The sequence below is a fragment of the Bos javanicus genome, chromosome 3, assembly GCF_032452875.1.
Source record: "Bos javanicus breed banteng chromosome 3, ARS-OSU_banteng_1.0, whole genome shotgun sequence".
In the NCBI taxonomy this organism is placed as follows: Eukaryota; Metazoa; Chordata; class Mammalia; order Artiodactyla; family Bovidae; genus Bos; species Bos javanicus.
The window spans coordinates 112,125,161-112,152,287 of record NC_083870.1 but is presented as its reverse complement, the minus strand read 5'-3'; the positions used below and the strand labels follow the sequence as shown (position 1 = coordinate 112,152,287).

The 27,127-nt window shown below is 49.8% G+C and overlaps 1 protein-coding gene across 4 annotated transcripts in view; it reads right to left on the bottom strand.

Moving 5' to 3' along the window:
• CSMD2 (CUB and Sushi multiple domains 2) overlaps positions 1 to 27,127 on the bottom strand; it is a 694,802-nt gene that overhangs the window by 400,304 nt on the left and 267,371 nt on the right. The window lies entirely within an intron of this gene.

Sequence of the window (27,127 nt, the reverse complement as noted above, 5' to 3'; positions counted from 1 at the left end):
GTCATACCAGGGGCATCAGAATCCCTGCATCAGACACAGATGTGCCAAGAAGCAGCCCTCCTCTGCAGGGACCACCATCTTGCTGGGTGGTCCAGGTCATTGACCAGGTCCCCATCGGCTGCAAGGCAGGTCTCCTCTTGGGATCTCCCATTTTCTGCAGGGTCCCAAATCCTTTTCTTCCTGAGGCTCAAGGTACTTCTGTGGAGAAGAGGTGCTGGCTTGCTCCCCTCAACTGCATCCCAATCACAGCATCTTTGAGCTTTCCATTTCTCCATCAGGAAAGTGGGCACGCCTGTCCACCTCAGTCAGTGGCTATGAGAATGAATAGCAGTAACAGCTACTGCCCAGGTGAGTGCTAGCTGCACGCCAGACCTGCTTCTTAGTGCCTTAAGCAGTGTCAACGATTATTGCTGACAGCTCTATTTTAAAACTAAAGAATCAGAGGCTGAGAGAGGTGAACTTCCTTTCCCAGATCCTGGAGCTAAAGTGTGAATGCACCTCTGACTCTAGAGCCCTCTATGCCTGAAGTCCGAGGCACCTGGAAGGAGACCCTATGGGGTGTGGGTGCGCCTATGGGTTTGTGGGTTAGGGAGGAAGGGGGTGGAGAGGGGCAGGCCAGCCCTCCCTGGGGCTATGAGGCACTGACTGAGTCCAAGGAAGCATGAGCAAAATTGGTACAGTATGGGCCCCCAGCAGAATCTGAAGGGGGAGGGACAGGATACATGGTGAGCAGGGCAAAGCAGGCTGGGGGCAGGATCTTAAGTTGAAGGCATCTCAGAAATGACAAGAGAGGAGCCGCAGCAGGGCTGGCTCCAGGGGCCGGAGCTGTGGAAGGGAGGCTCAAGGCTGCTGGGGGAGCCTGAGTCTCTCCTCTGCAGAGGGGTGGGGACTTGGTGCAGGGACCAGGTTTCAATGGCCTTGGCTGGGAGGTGGCTGGACACACAGGCTCTCTCTACAGAAAGGCTCAGAAGGGGGCTGCTGTGTCTCTCACAGGGTCCCAGACATGGGGGCAGACTCTCCCCAGCCCCTAGGAGTCTGTGGTGTCGTGAATAACGGACAGCTTTGCAGCCAGGGCTTTCAGGTTGATGAGGCCACAGGTTGGAGGCTGCAGCACTGTGCATCCTGGGGCCTGACCCTGAGCAACCAGCACCCTCTCAGCGGAGGTGCCTCCTGACACCTTGACCCAGTCTGCAACGAGCGACTTGCAGCATCTCTGCACTCTCCAGAACCTCCGAGGCTGGGAGCCACGTGGGTCCCTAAAAACCAAGCTGGATTTTCTCTTGTTAAGTCACAGGATAAAGCACTTTACATATTAATCAGGTTAGGAATCTGAGAGCACATATCAGGGGATTGAAATATGTAGATTTTGATGATGAATTCATGCTCATCAGAAAACCAATGAATCATCCTAACTTCATTATCAGGAATTATTTGATGGGGGAATCGGCAGGGGGGCTGGGGAGCGAGGAGGGAAGTGCCAAGGGGGAGAGGATTTCTTGGTTCTCAGCCCAGACTGTGTTCTCTTCTAGAAACAGGCTTCTGCAGTAGGGCCACGTGTCTCCAGGATGGGTGTCCTGAACAGGGCTGCCTCCGGGAGGCCTCAGCGAGGTTCAGGGCATCGCCTACTGAAGGGCAGCAGGACCACATGTCTCCAGGATGGGTGTCCTGAACAGGGCTGCCTCCGGGAGGCCTCAGCGAGGTTCACGGCATTGCCTACTGAAGGGCAGCAGGACCACGTGTCTCCAGGATGGGTGTCCTGAACAGGGTTGCCTCCGGGAGGCCTCAGCGAGGTTCAGGGCATTGCTTACTGAAGGGCAGCAGGACCACGTGTCTCCAGGATGGGTGTCCTGAACAGGGCTGCCTCCGGGAGGCCTCAGCGAGGTTCAAGGGCATCGCCTCCTGAAGGCAGACCCTGAGGACCCAGGCGAAGTATGCAGACAGACACAAATAATCCTGAGAACACAACTGCCTGTACAGTTGCTTTAAGAGACCGGCACAGCCACTTCTGTGACACTGACCCCCTCAGGGACCTGGGGTAAGGTCTGTTTCCAGAGATGGAACCAAGGACTGAAACCCCCAAAGTCCAGGCCTCTTTTAGGTGTGGGAATCCAGCTGAGAAAAATACAGACGTTTTAAAGAGTAGAAAGAAGCGCTCATATTTTTAAATAGGGGGTCAGGAAGTCCTCACCGAGAATGTGACCTTAGAGGTGACACCTGAGGGACATGGAGGAGTGGGGTGACATCTGGGAGGAAGAGCGTTCAGGTGGAAAGGACAGTATGTGCAAAGGTCCTGAGGTGGGAGGAGCCCGCCTGGTGTCCAGGCAACAGCAAGGCAGCCAGTGCGGCTGCAGGACTAGATGAGGGAGGTAAGGTCAGAGGGGTCGTGGGGAAGGGAGTAGGGCAGAGGGTGCAGGGACATTAAAGTGGGGTATGGACGGACTTAGAGAATGAACTTCTGGTTACCAGTGGGGGGAGGATGGGAGGAAGGGACAGCTAGGGAGTTTGGGATCGACATGTACCCACTGCTGTATTTAAAATGGATCACCTACAAGGCCCTACTGTATAGCACAGGGAACTCTGCTCGATATTATGTGGCAGCCTGGATGGGAGGGGGTTTTGGGAGAGAAATGGATACATGTATGAATATGTATGGCTGGTCTCCTTTACTATCTATCTGAAACTATCACAACATTGTTAATCGGCTATACTCCAATACAAAATTAAAAGTTAAAAAAATAAAATGGAGTGCTGAGATCAAAAGAATATTAAGGAAAGGTGAGATGAGGACCCAGCAGATAAAGGGCCTCCTCTATGGGGTAAACTGAGGCACTGAGTGCCACACAAGCAAAGGGGGAGTCGGGACAGGCAGTAGGGAGAGGAGCGTGCTGTGAAGCGGGGTTTGTGTGGACACACGTCTTACAAAAGATGACGCTGCTGTGACTGTCTCACATGAAGGCTGGCACACGCTGGTCCAGGGGTAGGCGGCCTGGAAATACCACGGTGATGAAACAGGGCTGCTTGGAGAGCCTGCCTCCACCCTGGCTCTGGCACGTGCCTGCTGAGTGATGCTGGGGCTCGGGGTCATTACCCAAGGAATGAAGCAGGAGAGCAACAGCACGCTTCTTCCGAGCTTTCTGGAAGCCTCAGATTCTGGTGCTCCTCCTGGCCTGCTCTTCCCTAGAATCCACAGGCTGTGGCTGCTATCCTGAACAATGCAAATAAAATATCTTTGGGACTTACATCAAGCGTGTCTATATGGTTGGGTGGACTTTGGGCATGGGGGCCCAAGCTCGGTGGGTGGGGAGCAGGATGACCTCTGAGGTCGAGAGGTGACTCCTCCCCTCTCTGGACTGCTTCCTTTGAGAGCCACAGAGTTTCAGCCCCGGTGTACTTTAGAAGCACTCAGGGAACTTAACATCCATGCCCCACTCAGGACAAAACGAACTTCCTTTTCTCGGGGTGGGGGGTTGGGAGCAGGAACAGCTCTCTCCAGGGATCCTTGTGGGGCTTCTTCGAGAGAAATACAAAGTGGGTTGATTCCAGTTTGACAAACACATATTAAGTGCCCTCCATGAGCAAGGTGCTTTCACATGTTCTCATTTCCCAGTGCCATGGAGGAGGGAATTCTCTCCTGTTTTGCAGATGAGAAAACCAAGGCTCAGAGAGGTGAACTGGTCAAAGGACTCCGGCTGGTCTATGTTGATGTCAGGCCATTGCGGTCAAAAGCCGGTTCTCAGTCACTTTATTATATTGCACCAATTGACTCCTAATTCTCTCCCTGGCCCTGGGAGGTAGATTTAGAGAGGAGGAGATTGAAGATCAGAGAGGTTAAGCATCTGGCCCAAGGTCACAGGGACAGAATATGGCAGAGCTGGCATTTCCTGCCAGCCCATAAATCAGGCTGCTGAAAAACACTGCTTCTCTTGCAGCCTCCTAACCAAACGTCCCACTCCCCAAATACCCATCTGGGGCTGTGGTTCTTACTAAAGGGATATAGTGGAGTCATTACCAGACTCTGAAGAGATAAAGCATTGCAAATTGAATGAGAAAATCTATTTTCACATCCTGATGAAGACATAACTGACACTGAGTGAATTGTTCTAGAGGAAAACACAGCCCCTGGTTTTCTTTAAAAAAAAAAAAAACGTGGAGTTATGGCTTTAGAAAAATAGGAGCAGCTGACTATCACAGATAAAAATGCCCTTTTGCCTAATTGGATCTTTAATAAGGAATCCTAATTAATTCCCCTGAATGGAGAACTTTTACACTGGTGTTATCTCAGCCCTGAGCTGATGGGCCTGGTTATTTCCAGATATGGAATAATGAATCTTTCCCAGCCGGACTAGGAGTCGCCAGAGATTTGTCAGGTTCCCTGTGAAAGCAATTACTTGCCAAGGCACCGGGGGGGAGGTGGAGCTGGGGGAGGGGTTGGGGGAGGGTAACTACAAGCAGAGGGATTGGGGGGGATGTAGGGGAGCTTAAGAGGGCATTGTGGGGCAAGAGTTGGGAGAAGACGGGCAACCGCGAAGGAACCTGCTGGTGGAAGGATGGGGGCCACGTCAGCTTCTGGGGTGCCGCCTCCAGCTCCGAGCGCAGCCCTAAGGGACATTTGCCTTCATGCGGAAAACATCACTTGATGGAGCTTGACAGATCCGGATGACTGTGAGAGCTGGACGGGCAGCGCGCGGACGTCAGGAAGCAGGTCTGCCTGCGTCTCCTCTCGGCCAGGGCAATGGCTGGGCTGTCACTGCCCGGGGACCTTCGTGGCATCCGCCAAGACAGCATCCAATGAAAAGAGTTATCTGGACAACTCAGGCCACAGACCAGTGATGGGGAGAATGTGGATGAGTGACACGGGCCATTTGTCTACGGTGACAGGACTCTCCTGCAGGAGAAGTCTGCGGGCAATCTGTCCTGTGCTCCCGGGGCATCTGCTGGGCTGGCCGCACGTGGCAGTCGAGGTCTGGGCAAGCTGGAAAGCCAGCCTGAAGCTTCTGCCAAGCGCAGCTCAAAGGACAAGAGCCACACCAGGGGAAGGAGTAGGAGCCAGGGCTGGAGGCTCGGGGGCCCCCTTCAGTCTCCTTCCAGCTGGAATTCCCACCCCAATCCAGGGGCACGGGATGGGGGGCACAAAGACCAAGAGGTTGGAAGGAAAGGGTGCTGGCTCAGCCTGCCACTTGCCAGCTCTGTGACCCTGGCCGGGTGACCTTGCTCAGTCTCCGTTTCTCACAGTCACTTGAAGATGCACAGGAAGCAATGAGTGGAGATGCCTGGCACATAGCTGATGCTCTACCAAGAATGCTTGTCTTTTCTTCAGACCCTCCCAATGCCAGAAAAATCACCGCAGGGGGCGGCTCTTGCTTGAGGGGAGTCTGTGGTGCTGTGTTCACACGTGAAGAGTTAGGAAGTCTCTGTGTGCAAGGCTGGGGTAGGGGAGGGAGAGGGTGAGGGGAGACTCACCACCCGTCTGATAAAACTGAGGCCGCTGAAGTTCAGAAAGCTGAGCGCTCTGCTCAGAGCGAGGGTCAAAGCCCTGTTGTTCATCCCTGTCTGTCTCTGAGCGCCCTTGAGGTTACTGCCAAATGGCCTTGGGACCTCAGAGCTGCCTGGCCCAGAGGGTCATGACGACCTCCTGCTGTGGTCTCCCGCTGGGAGCCAGTCTGCAGCTGCCGCCTGATGGATCAGCTGCGGAGGCTGAGACCCACAGCACCTGAAGGGAGTTGTGCAGCTGTCTGCGTGGAGCACCTGCTGGGAGGCTCCGGGAGTGGGAGGGTGGTGGGGGGAGAAGGGAGGGGGGCCCTTCCAGGTGCTCAGCCATACAAGGTCAGAGGAAGGACACAAGCAGGATTTAACAGCTGGGAAGCTGGTCCCCTTCAAAGTCTTTCTTGCCACATGTTTCTTGTAACTCTCTGCAAGGCCCTGAGAGGGTGAGTAAGTTAACTGAGGTCACCCGGCAAGTTGACAGCAGAGCTGGTATCTGAAACCAACATGGACTTCTAAATCCATGCTCTTTCTCTTATTCAACTCTGCCTTTCTTGAGGTTCAGGGGTGAGCAGGGAACCCTGGCGATCTTTCCCGGGATGATGAAGGGGAGACCCTGCTGTGTGGTCCCTCTCTCAGCAAAGCAGACCTGGGCTCGGAGCCCTTGCTACCTCCTGACTTGGGTCATGAACACCTAGAGCTGAGACTTCCTGGGGAACAGCCAACAGCATCCAAGTAGGAGGATCAAGCCTACTGGGGACCCAGCACGGTGCTGGGGGTGCTCAGCATCAGCTTGGGAGTTAGCAACCCAGATGCCCCTTGGACAAACATTCTCCAGGTTTGCCAGGCACAAACATCCTTCAAGGAGGTCTCACATCATAGTGGAGCTGGCAGAAAAGACTGCAGGAGGGGAACTGAGAGAAGGGAGAAACGTGGGGGCAGAAGCCACATTACCCCAACTCTCCATATGGGAAGCAGCCCATGAGCCTCAATATCCTGTTGCAGGAACAGAGCCCTGGGATTCCCTGCTAGTTCAGTTGGTAAAGAATCTGCCTGCAGTGCAGGAGACCTTGGTTCGAGCCCTGGGTTGGAAAAATCCCCTGGAGAAGGAAATGGCAACCCAATCCAGTATTCTTGCCTGGAAAAATCCCATGGACAGAGGAGCCTGGCAGGCTGCAGTCCACAGGGTCGAAAGAGCTGGACACGACTTAGCAACTAAACCAAAAAAAAAGAGAAAGGAATAGAGCCAGTTCAGGTCAATTCAGTCGCTCAGTCATGTCCGACTCTTTGCGACCCCATGGACTGCAGCACGCCAGGCCTCCCTGTCCATCACCAACTCCCAGAGCTTGCTCAAACTCAAGTCCATTGAGTCGGTGATGCCATCCAACCATCTCATCCTCTGTCATCCCCTTCTTTTCGTGCCTTCGATCTTTCCTAGCATCAGGGCTTTTCCAATGAGTCAGTTCGCATCAGGTGGCCAAAGTATTGGAGTTTCAGCTTCAGCATCAGTCCTTCCAATGAATATTCAGGACTGACTTCTTTTAGGATGCCAGACTCCAGTATAATTCTAGGCAAAACTGAATGCTTAGTTCAAGAGCCAGGGACTTGCTGCAGTGGGGACTGTCCTGGGACATGAGAATGGGGTGGGAGATGCAATCCTGGAGGATCAGTGGTGCACAGTGGGCAGGGGCCGCCCTCTGCTGGCTGGGACACAGGACTGACTCTCTACAGACCCTCGGAGAAAGGACAGAGAGGACCCGAGACTCAAGAAGAGCGAGCCAAAAAGCCACTTGAATGATGCAGTCAGGGCAGAAAATGAATCAGAGCTCAAGGAACAGAAGAGAAGGGGGACACCAGAACTCAGAGTCTGGCGGGGACAGTGTCCAATTCCTGGCTCAAATGCTTGCTAGCTGTATGACTTTTTACAGGTGTCTTTACCTTGTGGAGTCTTTTAAGTTTTTCCACCTAAAAAATAGGGGTGATGGTATATAATTTACAAGAGTTTTGTAGGGAATGAATGAGATAATGCATGTGAGACCCTTGGCACAGTGCCTGACAGCCCCTAGCACATAAAGATCATTCCACCCCTGAAGGTATATTCAGGCAGGAAGGAGAAGTTAATCAGAGACTCCAAGAGGCCAGACAGAACACACGAGAGCCTGCTCCAAAGGCAAGGAGCACTCCCAGGAGTGGTGGCCTAGGGCATGCACAGGGAATGGATCAGGCAGAACCCAGATGCAGAGGAGAGGGTGCAGTGGGGAGGATGCTGAGCCTCTGAGGTTCAGTGTCTTCTTCTACAAGTTATGATTCCACACTCATAGATGCTGATGAAGGTTCAGTGAGGTAGTAAGTGCAATGACATTCAATTTGCCTGCAATGCAGAGACCCGGGTTCCATCCCTGATCCGGGAAGATCCCACATGCCCTGAAGCAACTAAGCCGGTGCACCCCAGCTTCTAGAGCCTGTGCTCCTGAGCCTGGGAGCCGCAACTACGAAAGCCCAGGCACCCTAGAGCCTGTGCTCCAAAACAAGAGAAGCCACAGCAACGAGATGATCATGCACCACAGCTAGAGAGTAGTCCCCACTCGCCATGACGGGAGAAGAGCTCTCGCAACAGCGAAGACCCAGCACAGCCACAAAATTATAAATAAATAATGGTAAGGTAAAACAACTAACGGTGATGTCATTCAGCCCAGGAAATAGCTGGCTCACAGAGGCAACCAACATATTTGGCTGCTAATTTATCCTGATATCTGTCCCCTTGCCAAAGGGCTCTGAGGCGAGGTGAGGTGGGATGAGGTGCCGCCTGCCTTCCTTCCTGGTGGTGGTGAGATGGGGTGGTGAGGAAGGTGCTGAGACTCTAAGGTGTCAGAGGCTCCAGGTATTCAACAAACCATCAGCAAACGTTGATGCCTGCCTGTTGCCAGGACTTTGGCTGAGCCCTGAGGATTTGGGGATGCTGGACTCAGTGGATGCTCTTCAAGCGTTCATGGTGGGAGAAGGATGCTAGAGAAGCCATGGCAGGTGCCGGCTCAGCAGGACCCGGGCAGTGAAGGGGCAGTGCAGGGAGCTGGAGGAGGGGAGGCAGAGATGCTACCACAACTCACAGTTTCAGAAAGGAGACCGCCTTCTCGTGGGCCTCCACCAGGAGACAAGGAGAGAGGCTAGCCTTCAAAGTCCCAGGGTTGAGGCTTTCTAGTTCATCATTGTAACCACAGGGCATATCACAGAGCAGGATAAGAACCTGGCACAGAGCAGGCAGGCAAAAAACCCTTGTTAAATAAATTCATAAAGTCCGTTAGGAGTCAGCGAGCTTTGTTTTAGGAAACAGATGTGCTTGTCCGGCCTTGTGCCCAAACCAAAACCAAACATGTAAGTCAAATATAATCTGGGAACTTCTGTGCCAAGAAATCTAATAATGGAGCCATTCATAAGATCATCGAGCATTTCTTAATGGGCAAAAATCCACCCCTTCCCTATTATTGCCCTGGCAGGAATTTTGTTGAGGCCGAGTGTGGCTCTCAAACTTGCATCTATTTCAGAACACCTGAGAGAATAGTTACGCTGAATTTGGGCCCAATCGTCAGAAATTTTGGAGCTAGTCCTCTAGGGTAGGATTGAATCTGCATTCCCTACTGCCTTCAAGGCAAGTCTTTTGATTCAGGGAATTGGGTAGTGCATCACAATTTGGGAAACAAGGGCTGCATTCTAGAGGGTGTTCTTTTCAGTTTTTTAAAAAATTTATTAGGCTGCACCAGGTCCAAGCTGTAGCACATGGGATCTTTAGTTACAACAGTGCAGACTCTACGCTGCATTTGGGTCTAGTTCCCTGACCAGGACTGAAGCCAGGCCCCTTGCATTAGAAGCACAAAGTCTTAGCGACTGGACCACCAGGGAAGTCCCTAGAGGGTATATTTTTTTTAAATCAGGGGTAGAAGTGAGAGAGATCAGGGGTTTAGGGGCTCCTGGAAGCTGCCATTCTGACCACTGCTTCCCCCCTCACCCTGCCCATCACAAGACAGATGTTCTCAGTTTCTGGGGAAGACAGTCAACTTCTGAGAAGCCCACTTCCCACTTCACTGTTTGATGGCCTTCATCATCTCTTTCCCCCAAGCCACCCACCCTCCACCAGTTTGTGGTCCTCCACTTTAGGGCACACGGGGACCCCATGGGAGCTTTACAAACACTGATGCCTGGCTCCCACCTCTGGGTGTTCTGACTTAACGGATCTGGGTGTTGGTTCTAACGGGCATCGAGGTTGTACTAACTGCTCTACATCCTATATCCCTGGCTTCCCTCTGGCCCAGAGATCAACATCAGTGGATCACTCTGAATCTCCCCCTTGGCCATGTCACCAGTGACCAGAAGAGGGATCTGGAGGAGAAAGATGAAGCCATATGGAGGACCAGACTTGGAGGATGGAGGTTGCAGACTGAGGACAGAAAAGAGGGTTCCTGGAGGTCGCAGAGTTCACGCCTACAGTGGGGGCCCATTCATCACCCTGATTGCCTTTTTCCCTGTCTCCCTGGGGTTGGTAGGCAGGAGGTAAAGAGGACTAGAAGGACTCCTGGTGGGACAGGTTGCTGGCAAATTGATTCTGCCCCAACCCTGGGGCAGGCGGAGTGAGCAGCACTCATCAAACCTCTCGCCTTCTTCCTGCCAGGCCCAGTGTGCTGCTGCTCAGAGGAAGGAAGGGGAGGCTGAAACTGACGTGGCTGCAGAAATTGACATCAGGTGCCAGACAGGCATTTGCTTAACAAACTGGCTAATTTTAACCTCTGTCTCCCAGACCAAAACTCTTTTGAAGGGAGAAGGAACAAAAAAGAGAGTGATATTTAACGCATTTCTATTTCTGTGCTACATAATGTCTCTCTGAGGTGGCAAGTTTGAGCCTAATTGATTTCTTAGTCAAAAGGGAAAAAAAAAAAAAGGCAAAAAGGAAAAACAACAACTGAGAAACCTAACCTCACGTTGCAATCAAACCTCTCCAAGTCTGCCGACTGCTGAGCTTTTTTATTTTTTTAAGACTGGCCAAGTGACTTGCATAATTTAAGATCTTTTCTAGCACTGATCAGCCTGCTCTGGCCAAGCAGTTTGCTGATTAATTATTAATCAGACTGAGTTTAGGATGAGTAATCAGCAAGAGTCAGGGCTAATTTGCAAATGTCCCCCAGGAAGGTTATTATTTAAAATACTTGGTGGAGAGGCTCCATGTTAACCTTTGCAATTAGCCACAGGACATTGTTACTGGTGAGGCACGAGTAGGCTTCTCCTCCCAACAAACCACTCTTGGACACCTACTAAGTGCCAAGTCCTGCCTTTGTAGCTTTCCAGGTTCTGTATGCAGTGGCGGGGAAGGGAGAGGATAGAAAAGAGACAAATACAAAAGCCAGAAAACACCAGAGCTTCACAAATACCTCAAATAAAACAAGATGTCATGATAGAGTGAGGGGTTCCTTTAGGTTGCATGGGCAGAGAAAGTCTTATTTTAAGGAGGGGAAATTTAAATTGAACTCTGCATTTCAAAACTGCAGAGGTCTTTGTATGTGTGTGTGTGTTTCTTTGTTCTTTTAACTATGAAGAAAGAGGGTCTCAAACCCTGGAAACAGCTAGTGCAGAGACCCTAGAAGGGAATCTGCTTGGCCCATCCAAGGGACAGGAGGAAGGTGAGTGTATCTGAGGCACAGTGAGTGGGCGTGGGTGATTGGATGGAAGTCAAAGAGGTGGGCAGGAACCCAATAGTGTAGATCTTGTAGGATTTGGTTCTAAGTGTGACGGAAAGCTGTGCTAAGTCGCTTCAGTCATGTCTGACTCTGTGTGACCCCATAGACGGCAGTCCACCAGGCTCCCCGTCCCTGGGATTCTCCAGGCAAGAACATTGGAGTGGGTTGCCATTTCCTTCTCCAATCATGAAAGTGAAAAGTGAAAGTGAAGTCACTCAGTTGTATCCGACTCGACGGAAAGCTCCCCCCTTAAATAGGGGGGAGATAATGTGATGTGTAAACATCAGCTCCTACAGTTGCTGTATGAAGAGTGGATTACAGAAGGGGTAGAAGCTGGGAAGCAAAGCCCTTGAGCAGACAGATGCTGGTGGCACAGAAGGAGCAGAGCAGATTCCTCTGGAGATTAAATAGAGGTGGAGAAGGCTGGGAGAGGACATAGTGGCAGGAAGGAAATGTCCTATGTCCATAGACAGATGAGTAAGTAAATAAACAAAATGTGCTACATACAGACCATGGAATATTATTCAGCCTTAAAAGGGAGTGGAATTCTGATACATGCTATAATAGGGATGAGCCTTGAAAACATGCTAACACAAAATGTATGGATGTGAGAGTTGGACTATGAAGAAAGCTGAGCGCTGAAGAATTGATGCTTTTGAACTGTGGTGTTGGAGAAGACTCTTGAGGGTCCCTTGGACTGCAAGGAGATCCAACCAGTCATCATAAAGGAGATCAGTCCTGGGTGTTCATTGGAAGGACTGATGTTGAGGCTGAAACTCCAATCCTTTGGCCACCTGATGCGAAGAGCTGACTCATTTGAAAAGACTCTGATGCTGGGAAAGATTGAAGGCAGGAAGAGAAGGGGACAACAGAGGATGAGATGGTTGGATGGCATCACAGAGTCAATGAACATGAGTTTGGGTAAACTCCGGAAGTTGGTGATGGACAGAGAGGCCTGGCGTGCTGCGGTTCATGGGGTCACGAAGAGTCGGACACAACTGAGTGACTGAACTGAACTGAACACAAAAAGAATATTGTATGATTCCTCTTGTAGGAAGTACCTAGAGTAGCTGAATCCATAGAGATAGAAAGTAGAAGGTGGTTACCAGAGAATGGGAGGGGAAGGGGAGTTACGTTTAATGGGTTCAGAGTTTGGCTTTGGGAAGGTGAGGGAAGTTCTGTAGATGGACAGTGGGGCTCTTTGCATAACAATGCCAATGTACTTTGTGACACTGAATCATACACTTAAACATGATTAAAATGGCCAATTTAACATTATTTTACCACAATTAAAAAAAGTCTGCTTTGAAGTGTTCATTTTGAGATTCCATTAAGAGTTTGAGATTCCTGTCCATATATATGGATCCCAAAAAGGTCCCTCAGGGCTGAACATTTACATTGAGAGTCATTGGTGTGTAGGTCATATTGAAAGTCAACCTGTGATTCATCGAGATTACCTGGGAAAGAGGGTGAATGGAGAAGAAGAGGGTCCCAGGACCCCCTGCACAGTCCACATATAAAGGGTGGACAGAGGCTGAACCATGCAGAAGACAGCAGAGGTGACAGAGAAGGAACGGCCATAGGCAGCTAGCTATGGGTTGAAGGCAGCCAAGAGAAGGAACTAGCTTAAGGGTAGATGGCCCGTGTTGCATGTTGCCAGGAAGCCACGCCACATGAAGATGGGGCAGCGACACTGGTCACTTTCCAAGGTCAGCTTCAGTGGCAGGTGGGGCAGAAGGTCAGCTTTAGTGGCAGGTGGGGCAGAAGGTCAGCTTTAGTGGCAGGTGGGGCAGAAGGTCAGCTTCAGTGGCAGGTGGGGCAGAAGGTCAGCTTCAGTGGCAGGTGGGGCAGAAGGTCAGCTTCAGTGGCAGGTGGGGCAGAAGGTCAGCTTCAGTGGCAGGTGGGGCAGAAGGTCAGCTTTAGTGGCAAGTGGGGCAGAAGGTCAGCTTTAGTGGCAGGTGGGGCAGAAGGTCAGCTTCAGTGGCAGGTGGGGCAGAAGGTCAGCTTTAGTGGCAAGTGGGGCAGAAGGTCAGCTTCAGTGGCAGGTGGGGCAGAAGGTCAGCTTTCGTGGCAGGTGGGGCAGAAGGTCAGCTTCAGTGGCAGGTGGGGCAGAAGGTCAGCTTTCGTGGCAGGTGGGGCAGAAGGTCAGCTTTCGTGGCAGGTGGGGCAGAAGGTCAGCTTCAGTGGCAGGTGGGGCAGAAGGTCAGCTTTAGTGGCAGGTGGGGCAGAAGGTCAGCTTTAGTGGCAGGTGGGGCAGAAGGTCAGCTTTAGTGGCAGGTGGGGCAGAAGGTCAGCTTCAGTGGCAGGTGGGGCAGAAGGTCAGCTTTCGTGGCAGGTGGGGCAGAAGGTCAGCTTCAGTGGCAGGTGGGGCAGATACTGAGAAAGGGATCTGTCTCAGCAAGTGTGGTAGCACGGTGGAGCTGAGTGATGGGGGAGTTTGGGGCGTGCTGTTTTTGACTTCAGATGGTAGATACAGAACACGTCTCTATGTTCTTAAACATTAAACAATGTTTGATAGGGAAGAAAAAAAATGATGAGTGCAAAAAAAAAAAAAAAAAGAGATGATTCCAGCAGGGAAATCTTTAGAGAAGAACAGATCTGCAGCATAAAGGAGAGGCTGTTCTTTGACAAGAGCTAGGGCATTTGTCTACTGAAATTTGAAGCGTGGCAGACAGACGCGCTCACCAGTCATTTCATCTGCTATCATGTTCCCAGGCTCCCTTATGGTTAGGTTGAACCATGTGAATATTTCTTTTTTTTTTTAACTTCTTATTTTGTATTGGAGTATAACTGATTAAAAATGTTGTGACAGTTTCAGGTGGACAGCAAAGGACTCAGCCATACATATACATGTATCCATTCTCCCCCAAACTCCCCTCCCATGCAGGTGCCACCATGTCTAGAGCAGAGTTTTCTGTTCTATACAGTGGGACCTTGTTGGTTATTCATTTTAAATATATCAGTGTGTACACATCCATCCCAAACTCCCCAGCTATCCCTTTCCCTGCTCCTTGCCCTCTGGCAACTAAGTCTGTCAGTCTGTTTCCGTTTTGTATAATAAATAAGTTCATTCGTATCTTTTCTTCTTAGATTCCTCATATAAGGGATGTCATGCTGTGTTTCTCCTTCTCGGTCTGACTTACTCCATATGACTATTTATGGCCAATGAAATGTGAGAGTGATATGTATTGTATCTGGGCTGAGGCAGTGAAAAGCCCATGCTAGATTCGCCACTCTCTTTGCCTGCTATACCATTGGACAAGGCCAACATACTCCAGATAGTGGATCTACAAGATTCTAGATCCTGGATACTCCTGGGTATGACTATGTGGATTAGAGAGACTCCCAGAACAGACGTGTAGGATGAGCAGGAAATAAACCTTTGTGGTGTGATACTACTGAGTGTCAGGGTTAATGGAGTTCAAAGAAGGAAGTGGCAAGGGATGAGGCTGGGGTGGCAGGCAAGGGCTGGATCAAGAAGGGCCTATCAAGGGCTGGGATTTTATTCTGTAGACAATGGAAGATGATTGAAAGCTTTTGCCTGGGGCTTAGCGTGTCAGATCTGCATTTTAATTAAACCATTCTGGTAGCAGTGGGGAGGATGAATTGGAGAGTGCCAAGAAGCTGAGTGATCAGCAAGGAGGCTATTATAACCTACAAAGAAGAAAAGACGATGGGCTGAACTGGGGGAGTGGTAGTCAAGACTGTAAAGATATGCACAGGAGGTTCATTGGGGGGAACTTAGCAATTAACTGAATGTGACTGGTGAGAGACAGGGATTAGATAGGGATGATTCCCAGAGCTGTGGTTGACTAGGTAGAGGGTAGTGCCATAAACCAAGAAAGGAAACAAACCCTGCCCACTTTAATCATCAGTTATAAATGAAGTTGGGACCTGTTGAATTGGAGGCATTGGTGAGACATGAAGGGAGAGTTGTCCAATAAGTACTTGGCTCCAAAGCCTGATACTCAGTGGGGAGGACAGGCTAGGGAGCCACATTTGAGACCTGTAAACAGACAGGTGGCTTATCTGAAGCCATGGGAGCAGATAAGCTAACCCAGGAAGAACATGGGGGGATGGGCAGAGCAGTTAGGTGAAAACAGAATCTTGTGGTCATTGAAGAAGACAGAAAAGGAATGGTCAGAGAGGTCTAGAAAAATCATAGCGAGCAGCCTCAGAAAGAAAAAAAGAGAAAAGGAAAGTTTTGGAAGGAGCAGTAAGCAACAATGTAAAGGAATGCAGAAGTATCCAGTAGGGCGACACCTGAAGATGAGCTTTTGGCTTTGGCATCAGAAGTGGTAGTGTTTGGGGTCGGGGGCTGGTTCTCTGATGATGATCTTAATGGGAATAGTTTCAGGAGGAGGCTGGGGGTAGAAGCCATGGTGAAGTAGGTAGAAGTTACTGGGGACAGAACACTTAGAGGCAGCCAGGACAGACTGCTCTTCCAAGAACTTAGATGAGAATTTCCCAGAGACGCTGGAGTTCTACTATCCCACGAAGTCTCTCCATTTTGTTCAAACCAAGCCTGCCTTCTCCCTTCCCAAATGACAAAGTCCATTGAGTCTAACGCCATTTGCCACTTCATCAGATTATCAAATGCTAGTTTTCTGCTTGCATCTTGCTTCTCTGGTGAGTTGTGGGTGTCGCACATCAGCGACTGGATGAGGAGAAACTGGGATTACAAGAAGTATAAGCTCAGGGACAGAACTAGGTCAGTCTTAGGGAGCCGGGAGAAGTTGTAAAAGCAAGGGACAGGCAAAAACCAGAGTGAAACACGGGCTAGGTAATGCCAAGAGCACGTAGAACAAACATCCGTGGCCAAGTGCGAAGGAGACCAGGAACATGGCCTCGAACATTCTGAATGAACTAACATCATTCTGGAAGGCGGATCATGCCAGGACGAGGGGCCTCTGGAAGGGCCCAGAACAGCACCTTCCATCTGTCTTCACGGCTCCATCGGGCATCTGGCAGCTCCTCCAGAGAGGTCGACAAGAGCATCTCACTGTCTGGTGCCCTTCACGGTCCTGGCACGGGCCGCCACGAAGACGCCGTGCTTATTACCAACCTGTTGCACGCAGTCGGACCCACGGGGCGCAGGCCAGCTGCCCGACTTCGGCTTCCCACACACAGAACTTGGCCAAGTTGCCAGCTCTAGAGGAGACGCTATGCTGACAGCGGACGACCCCGGCTCGCTTCCTGCCCCGTCCAGCTGCAGCTCGTGTTCTCTTTCTGAGAACAAGTTCTCAGCGACGCAAACAAGAAAGTCATGTGGTGCGTGCAGAAGCCCCAGCCTTGCGCTCCAGATCTCCGGGCCCGGGCTGCCAGCAGCATGCCAGGGCTCTAATCCTTTCCCACTGCTCAGCTGCAGAGCCCGTAATGCCACTTCCAACTCCGAGAGATACGGGAGATGAGATTTTAAAGGGCTGGTTATTTATGCCCTTGCTCCTGATGGAAAGAACAGATGTAATTTCATGGGCTCCATCAGAAGAGAACAGCTTCTCGGGCTGCTTTAAAGCATTGTGATGTGGCAGGAAAGGAGAGGGAAGTGAGGTTGTCACAGACCCACAGGGAGGCAGGAGGTTCTGAGTCTCGGCTGGAACAGGCCCATCCCCTTGCCAGTTCCAGGTGCCACTGGGCTTAACAGCCTCAGGCATGCACCATCTCTGCCAGCCTAAGACCTTGACCCTGCCTTGTTCCTGATATTCAAACAGACTGAAACCCCAGAGAATAGGCATAGACCTTACACCACTTGCCTGTATGAAGTTCAAAGGAAAATAGGGCACTGTGACATGGGTCTTTACACGTGTAATTCCCGCTGCCTGAAATGCTGATCCTGAGTGCCTCCCATGGTGGCTCCTTCTCAAGTCTTAATCTTAGATCCTGTCCCCCAAGAGAGGCCGGCCCAACCCCTTTTACTTAAGGTCTCCAGAGCTATTATTCCCCATCCTGTTCATTTCCTTCGTGGTACTCATCACAGCTGTATTTTACATATATTCTGTGATTCTTTTTTTCATAGCAGTCTCCCCAGAGTAGACCAGAAGTCCCGCAAAAACAGAGACTTCATTTGTTTTCTCCACCCCTGTATTCCCAATGCCAGGCTCACTGTCAGACAATGGAAGGGCTTAAGTAGTTTGAATGAATGAATAATGACAGAAAGATGCTGGCAGGGAAGATGGAGATGGTAAGGCTGACTGAGATGTTGAAAGGAGACACTGCTGATAATGCTGCTGGTGCTGATCCTGAGGATGGCTTCTCAAGGCCCTGCCAGAATACATACTTAAACACCAAACTTTTCAGCCATAGTTATTCCTGTCCCATGACCATCTCCACTAGTCTCATCGCAAACAGTGTGTATCAATAACCAAGGGCAACTGTGTCCCCGTATCTTCTTCCTTGCTGTGGCCTTAACTTCCCTCTCTGTGCCCATTTCATGCTGGGGAGGCCAGCAAGCATGACCACCCCCTGGCCCTGCTCCTTCCCCTGTGTTCCTCTGCTGAATGACCCTACCACAGCCATCAAGCCAGAAACGGGATTCACCCCAGACTCCTCCTCTGCCTTCATTCCTCCTTTCCAATGACGCCCCCAAAGCAGCTGGCTCTGTGTCTGAGGTGTTTTCTGAGATCACTGTCTCTGCTCCATCCCTTTACAACTACCATAATTCAAGGCTGGATGATCTCTTGGCTGAGTGGTCACCGAGTTTTACAGCTGGCTTCTGAACCTTCTATGAACCCAATTAAGATTCAGGGTGATCATGTTCCTTCTCTGCTTAAGATACTTCAATAGCTTTCTTTAGTCTACGGAATCCTCTCCCCGTATATGAACGTGGGGACGAGGTTCTTTACGACCCATGCTCTTCCTGTGCTCGTCTCAGACCTCGTCTCCTGCCCTTGCTTTCTTGCACCCTGCACTCCACTTGCAATGCTGCCAACACACCAGGGCTCTTTCTGGCTCCACGTCGGTGATAAACTTTTGCTCACCCTTCAGTTCAACTCCAAAGTCACACCATCTGGGACTCATTCATCTGAGTCCTCCCAGTAGCCCCTCTACTGTGATGGAAGACTGAGTCCTTTTAGGAGGACATTTTTTGTTTCTGTCTTCCGAGTGACCTGGTATTCCTTTGGTGAACCACTTCTTTTCCACTTCCAGTCAGAGGTTTGGGTAGGACAGATAGCTATGTGACCCGGGCCTGGCCAGTAAGAATATCATCTAGCTGTATATTGATGTTGAGAGCAGAGCACATGATTCAATTCTGGTCCAGTCAAGGACCATCTGAGGGCTTTTGTGGGAACCATTAGGAAAGACACACTTTCTTTCTGCTGCTGCTGCTGCTGCTAAGTCGCTTCAGTCGTGTCCGACTCTGTGCGACCCCATAGACGGCAGCCCACCAGGCTCCCCTGTCCCTGGGATTCTCCAGGCGAGAACACTGGAGTGGGTTGTCATTTCCTTCTCCAATGCATGAAAGTGAAAAGTGAAAGTGAAGTCGCTCAGTTGTGTCTGAATCCTAGCGACCCCATGGACTGCAGCCCACCAGGCCCCTCCGCCCATGGGATTTTCCAGGCAAGAGTACTGGAGTAGGGTGCCATTCTTTCTGCTAGGACTGCCAAATCAGTAGGATGGGGAAAGCTGAGGTTGGTGAGCTCTGCTACCTCATGGGCAAAGTTTGCCCAATAGTGAAGCCAAGATCTAGGAAGACAAAGCTGTGGGAGGGGGAGAAGCAACTACAGATGACCTTATCTACATGCCTTGATCCAGCAGTGCCTGAAGCCAGTATGGACTTCTCAGTTATAGAAGACAACATATTCCCTTTCTAGCTTGAATCAGCTGGAGATGGGTTTCTACATCTTGAAAAAAAAAAAAAAAAGAATCGTAGCTATTACATTTCTTTTTTAGCCCCAGGGGAACTTCTGTATACCTCTAAGAAAAGTACCTAACACATGCTATTGTAAAGCACTTAATTATATGCTTAATTATATGCCTCTCTGCCCTGATTGTGAGCTCCAGGGTCCTGTACAATGCATGGCTATTACATAAACATCTGTGGAGTAAATAAATATCTCCCTGGGGATGGGACTGTGTTTTTGTCTCCCTGCACCTAGCAGAGCCTAGTTCATAGAAGGCTCTCAATAAATGATTACTGAAAATAAAGAGGGAAAAAGTAACAAAGAATGAAAATGATCTAAACCAATGGTTTGACAAAATATATATGAATGAATAAATAAGTGAATAGTTATTAACAAATCCCCATTGGCATGCTGTTTTCATTCTAATTATATCTGAATCTAATGACTCTTGAATGAAATATCTAGTTAAAAGTCGCTGAGATCAAATGGTTCTAGTTGGCTCAAATTCCATGGGCAAAATGCTTAATAATTAAAACTCAGTGTTTCAAAAGGAGAAATTGTTACTAGCAAAATTTCAAACTGAATGTCTGTATATTAGATGGGAGTTTTTGTATCCCCACCTATAAACATAAAAGCAAACCAATGAAGGGAAACAAAGTAAAGAAAAATCCACAAAGTTGAATCCAGAGAGTAGGTTGAACCTGCTTTCCAGGGAAATTCTCTTTTCAAAAACAGCTGAAGGGACTTTCCTGGTGGTTAAGACTCCACACGTCCATTACAGGGGACATGGGTCTGATGTATGGTTGGGAATTAAGATCCCACATGCCTTGGAGTATCACTTCAGTTCAGTTGCTCAGTTGTGTCCAACTCTTTGCGACCCCATGAATCACAGCACGCCAGGCCTCCCTGTCCATCACCAACTCCCGGACTTCACCCAAACTCATAAGCATCGAGTCGGTGATGCCATCCAGCCATCTCATCCTCTGTCATCCCCTTCTCCTCCTGCTCCCAATCCCTCCCAGCATCAGAGTCGTTTCCAAAGAGTCAACTCGTTGCATGAGGTGGCCAAAGTACTGGAGTTTCAGCTTTAGCATCATTCCTTCCAAAGATATCCCAGGGCTGATCTCCTTCAGGATGGACTGGTTGGATCTCCTTGCAGTCCAAGGGACTCTCAAGAGTCTTCTCCAACACCACAGTTCAAAAGCATCAATTCTTCAGCGCTCAGCTTTCTTCACAGTCCAACTCTCACATCCATACATGACCACTGGAAAAACAATAGCCTTGACTAGATGGACCTTTGTTGGCAAAGTCATGTCTCTGCTTTTGAATATGCTGTCTAGGTTGGTCATAACTTTCCTTCCAAGGAGTAAGCGTCTTTTAATTTCATGGCTGCAGTCACCATCTGCAGTGATTTTGGAGCCCCCAAAAATAAAGTCTGCCACTGTTTCCACTGTTTCCCCATCTATATCCTATGAAGTGATGGGACCAGATGCCATGATCTTAGTTTTATGAATGTTGAGCTTTAAGCCAACTTTTTCAGTCTCCTCTTTCACTTTCACCAAGAGGCTTTTTAGTTCCTCTTCACTTTCTGCCATAAGGGTGGTGTCATCTGCATATCTGAGTAACCTCAGATATTTCTCCCGGCAATCTTGATTCCAGCTTGTGCTTCTTCCAGCCCAGCGTTTCTCATGATGTACTCTGCATAGAAGTTAAATAAGCAGGGTGACAATATACAGCCTTGATGTACTTCTTTTCCTATTTGGAACCAGTCTGTTGTTCCATGTCCAGTTCTAACTATTGCTTCCTGACCTGCATATAGGTTTCTCAAGAGGCAGGTCACGTGGTCTGGTATTCCCATCTCTCAGAATTTCCCACAGTTTATTGTGATCCACACAGTCAAAGGCTTTGGCATAGTCAATAAAGCAGAAATAGATGTTTTTTCTGGAACTCTCTTGCTTTTTGGATGATCCAGCTCTTGCCTTTGAGTATAGCAATAAACAAAAACCAAACAACTCCCCCGCCCCCCCGAAAAAAAAACAACAGCTGAAGTCTATTGGGCCGCCCTGGGGGCAGGACCTGGGAACACTAGGCACTGGAGTCGACTTTCTCCTCTTTTTTCCCAGGTGGAAGGGGCTACTGAGGCTCAGAGGTGGATGGCAGAGTCTCCAATCTCCAGGGTGGGTGCATGGTGAAGAGAATCCTCCCTAGAGAATCCCTGGGACCAGTTCCTGGGCCTGTGTCTCAGGGGTCAGGGAAGTGAGCTCCTACATTGGCCAGGAGACCCAGGCAGCAGCCCTAGAATGATGCCCTCCCACCCATCATCTCCTTCTCTCATATCAAAATGGTACCCATCCTTCAAGGCCCGGCTCGAATGCAGGCCCTGCCTGGAGGCCCCAGTCTCCTGCCCCAGGACAGCATCCTCCTCTAAAACCCTGCAGCGTGTTCTCCTCCCTTTTCTTATTTTGAATGTTCAGTGGAGGCAAGGTTGTCACATAGAGGCCTGTGGGGGGCTAGACTTGAGGGCACAGAGGGAATGGGATGCTGCTGCTAAGTCGCTTCAGTCATGTCCGACTCTGTGCGACCCCAGAGATGACAGCCCACCAGGCTCCCCCGTCCCTGGGATTCTCCAGGCAAGAACACTGGAGTGGGTTGCCATTTCCTTCTCCAACGCATGAGAGTGAAAAGTGAAAGTGAAGTCGCTCAGTCGTGTCCGACTCTTAGCAACCCCAGGGACTGCAGCCTACCAGGCTCCTCTGTCCATGGGATTTTCCAGGCAAGAGTACTGGAGTGGGGTGCCATTGCCTTCTCCAGAGGGAATGGGCAGCAGATCCCAAATGACTGTAGTGAAATGAAGAATGAAATCCCAGTAGACTGAAGAAAGCAAAGAAGAGAGGCTGAGGGGCCATGACTCCCAGTACAGACGGATCCACAGAAGATGGGAGAGTGGTCCTGAGTCTACACAGAAATCCCAGACGCAGGAAGGAGCTTTGAACTCCCTCTACCATACACACCCCCATGAACACACCCTTGTGGCTGGCACTTTAGCTGGCCCCAGAGAAAGGGTGGCTTCCACCTTGAGTGCAGGTCAGACCTTGCCTGCCCTCCCCGTCACAGGAAGAAGCGGCCACAGGGGTGGAAGAGGAGCCAAGGAGGGAGCAAGGCCAACAGATTCTGCATCCTCATCAATCCGAGACAGTGATGGGGCTGTGCCTCCCCCTTCTCTGCAGGATGTCTTCTCCACACTCTGCTCCTTCTTCCCAAGCCTGCAGACCCCTTAGGGTCACCGGGGCACTGCCCCTGCCCCAGGCCAGCCCAGAGCAGCCATCAGCAGCTGAATGAGTTGAACTAGCCAGCCCGGGGCCTGGGTGCAGGCAGAGAAGAGGTGCTGCTGCTCACAATGCACTCACAGCGTGCAGCTCTGGGAAGACCGTTGCAACCAAGTCACCCCCACCTGTTGACTCTGCACGGGTGTCCTTCTGTCTGACCCAGGGGCTCTCTGCCAGTTCCCCTCACCTGGTGCCCCTCACCTGGTAACTCCCCAGAGCTGGATCAGGCAAGTGTCACTCTGCCTGGTGAGATGCCACTGGGCTTGCAGGCTGGGCCATGGCTGTGGTGGGGTCACCAAGAATCGGGTGAAGCTCGGTGTGGACTCATCGTACCCTTTTTCCCTCAAGAGAGAGAGCACCTTGCTTCTAGCCCCATCCCAGGACTAAGTTAGGCAGCAGTTTACATGTTGATCCCTTCCAACATGCCTTGTAGGTTGGTATAATGAGCCCCATTTTTCAGATGTGGAAACTGAGGTTCAGAGAGGTTAGTAAATATCCCAAGATTACACAGCAATGAAGAGGTGGACCTGGGTTTTGAGCTCATGTCTGTCTGAGTCCCAAGTCTGCTGTCTCCTCAGATGCCAAGGTGCAGGCTCGACACCTAAGGTTGGAGACACTACGCAGACCTCGCCCCTGTTCTCGGAGGGGTGTCTGGCTTTCTCTCCTCTCATACAGCCCAGGGGAAGCTCCTGCTGAGATGCCAGTGGACAGAGTTCAGCATGAGGCAAAGGGGAGAGATTCTGGGTGGATTTTAACTCACAGATTTTCTCCAAGATGGAGAGGCTGCCTCTGTAATGGCCTGGCAATTACTTCTCCTCATTAGGATAACATGATCCTAATTCCCTCCTGGGACCCAGAAGCCCAGGCTTTAAAAGAATCTTCTGCATCCCTTAGTCCCAGCCCTCTGAAAAGTCCAGGGGCCCATGAGGAACTGGAGCTGTGCTGAGCGTATTTTCATAGAATTGGAGAGGAAGGAATAGGGCTCCCTGAAGATCACTGCCAACAGATGGGGTCAGAGCAGAACAAAGACCACTATCCACCCCTGAGAAGGATCAGTGAGCAAAAATTGGTCCCTAAATTGAGTTCAGTGAACTAGAAGTATGTATGTGTCAGGGGGGTTGACTTGCTGATGTGTATATGGCAATGACTTGGAGGAGCGTGTGTCCTTTGGCTGTGTGAGTGTGTGTGGGGGTGGGGGTAGGGGAATAATACCAAATCTGCTATGTGGATTGTAACTCTCAAGTCAATTCAAGCCCAATTTGGCTCCTGGTTAATCACACACACAAAAAGACAATTAACTTTAGGGAGAGCAAGTCTGAGACACTTGGGACCCCCTCAGCATGACAGAGTTGCAGGGTTCAGTGCTTACCACAGTAACAACCTTTTCCCACTCAAAACATGTATGGCCGGATTCCCAGAGGCCAGGGATGGACAAGCACAACAGGAAGCGGTAGTCCACTGATTGACGCATATACATCACAGGACTTTACAGTTATGGCAGACACCATTATTATGTACATCCCCCCCACCCCCATCTTTCATTATGTCAGTGCCATTGATTATATCCTGCCACCCTTTTGGCTTTGAATTGTCCTTTGTTTTATGAAATCATGTTCTGAAGAGTTGGCAGGATTTTTTGTTGTTGTTCTCTAATATCCTTGGAAGAAAAGTTATGACCAACCTAGATAGCATATTGAAAAGCAGAGACATTACTTTGCCAACAAAGGTCCGTCTAGTCAAGGCTATGGTTTTTCCAGTGGTCATGTATGGATGTGAGAGTTGGACTGTGAAGAAAGCTGAGCGCCGAAGAATTGATGCTTTTGAACTGTGGTGTTGGAGAAGACTCTTGAGAGTCCCTTGGACTGCAAGGAGATCCAACCAGTCCATTCTGAAGGAGATCAGCCCTGGGTGTTCATTGGAAGGATTGACGCTAAAGCTGAAACTCCAGTACTTTGGCCACCTCATGCGAAGAGTTGACTCATTGGAAAAGACTCTGATGCTGGGAGGGATTGGGGGCAGGAGGAGAAGGGGACGACAGAGGATGAGATGGCTGGATGGCATCACTGACTCGATGAACGTGAGTTTGAGTGAACTCCGGGAGTTGGTGATGGACAGGGAGGCCTGGCGTGCTGTGATTCATGGGGTCGCAAAGAGTTGGACACGACTGAGTGAACTGAATATCCTTATTTGGAAAAATAAAAAATTATCAAGCCTATGTTTTCCCAATCATTTGGAACTTGAAGTCCATGAAGTCCAAACCCTAATTTAAAGTCTCCTGCTTACATCCTCTTTGAAGGGGAGGAGAGTGTAGGAACTGAGTCAGGGACAGTCCATGCCACCATCCTCTTCTGAATCATCACAAATCTGCTACCTGATAGAGGAGGTGTGATTTAGTCACTAAGTCGGGTTTGATGCTGCGAACCCATGGACCGGGGCCCATCAGGCTCCTCTGTCCATTGGATTTTCCAGGCAAGAACACCGGCATGGGTGTGTCATTTCCTTCTCCAGATAAAGGACATAGTGTTGGGTTTTTTTTTCCCCCTCTAAAAGGTGTATCTGTTTTCTCAACAGATGAAGGGATGTCTAGTTGCTCAAATTCACCTTTCCAGATGTTGTCTTTCTCTGCTTGGTGAAGAACTCAAGAGAACATCCTAAAGTCCTATTGCTTTGATCCAGTGATAAAAGCAATACACTCATAAAGCAGGAGCATCCCATTTTCACATGAGTCCAGGGATCCATAAAGGAGAGGGGCTGGGGAGGGAGCGGGTTCTTTGCACAGACGTCCTGAGCCTGCAGCTTTGTTCATCCATAACTGCTACGCAGGTATAAATTAGAACAACAAATGCATCCTGCCTGGCAAGGGTGACACAGACCCTGTAAATGATTATAATTTAATCTTACAGCAGAGTTCTGAATGACTCCCCTAACGATTTCCTCTGCTTAATTCCTTTCCCACTGAGTGACTTAATAGGAAAAGGAATACTCTTTCCCGTTTGTTTCCCTCCAGAAGTTTGGACAACCGGGTAGACTCACATCCGGCGGGGGGCAGGGGTGGGGGGCGGGTGGAGGCTGTGGGAGGCCATTTGGCCCACGGATAAACAAGTGCATTAGTGCATTGCAGAGGCCTTGGGGCTGGGAGAGAGAGAACCAGCAAGGATATCCATCTCGGTATCTGTTTGCAGAAGTGCAAGCTTGGCTACAATCCATCAAGAGACCTGATGGAGGGAATTGTGTCAGTCTCACAAGGGAACGCACCGCCACCGCGACAGCCCTCCTCAAACACCGTGTGACGCAGTGCGCCGGCGTGACCAAGAAGATGGGCTTTCAAGTCCAGCTAACCTGGGGGTGAATCCCAGCTCTGCTCCTTACTACTGTGTGACTTCCAGCCAGTGACCTAACCACACTGGGCCTCGTTTTCCTCATCTGCAAAAGGAGGAAGATCATGCTACCTACTTCATAGAAGTCTAAATGAAATTACACCTGTAAGAGCTTAGAATCAGCCTGCCATATAAAAGCTCAACAAATACTGTTTATTTACTAAATAAATTCTAGTCTCACACCAATTACATTTCGGAGACATGTGTAATGATATAGGAAAAATTTTCATGATATAATGTTCAGTTAAAAATGTATAGTGACTGACATATTTTCAGATCTTAATTTTTTAATATTAAACATATATAAAAATGCCAGCTAGCTTGATCTAGGCAAAGCAAAAAGGCCAAAGGGGAATACATCAAAACGTTAATACTTGTGGGACTTCCCTGGTGGTCCAGTGGTTAAGAATCTGCCTTGCAGCCTAAAAGAGGGGGGAGTCTGGGGGAGAACAGATACATATATATGTATGGCTGAGCCTCTTTGCTGTCCACCTGAAACTGTCACAACACTGTTTACGGGCTGTACCCCAATACAAAATAAAAAGGTTTTAAAAAAATGAATCTGCCTTGCAATGCAAGGGACTTGGGTTCAATCCCTGATTGCAGAACGAAGGTCCACATGTTGCTGGGCATCTAAGCCCACAAACTGCAACTATTGAAGCCCGAGTGCTCTGGACCCTCAGTGCCACAACTAGGGAGCCTGGGAGCCACAGGGAATGATCTCGAATTCTGCAACCAAGACCCAACGCAACCAAATACAGAAAACGTTAATACTTGTTATTATTCATTTCCCTATACCTTTTAATATTGTCCATGTTTTCTATACGGAGCATATGTATGACATAAACGATCAGAAAAATAAGTATTTTACAAAAAGAGGGCAGGGAGACAGAAGGTCTTCGGACTGGGCAGGTCACTAGGAGTGCGGTTTGGTGGACAGTCATCTAGACTTTCATCCCAACTCCAAGCACCAAATGTCCAGTCCCTGCCCCCGGACCAAGCTCCACACAACAATCAGCCATCAGCTCGTGTCCGCCTGTCTCAACACCCCATCCGGGGCAGTAAATGACCTGACTTGGCCAAGTTTTTGCAACACGCCTATGACACCAAAGTCTTCTGACCCCCAGGTCAGAACACCTTCTACCACAACATGAAATCTGAGTTTCCTGGTCCCTGAAGCTCCAAGTCCATATTTGGCAGGAGTCTGTTCCCACTTTTTCCCTCTCAAATAGTCATGCTTGGGGCCTGTGGTGGATTTGTCTGTTTTCCTCACTCTCAAAGGGCCATGTCTTACTCAACTGGCCTTCCTACAACAAAACCTGGTATAAAAGAAATGTTCAACATCAGACGCTCTTGTTCTTCCTCTCCCACCCTTCCTC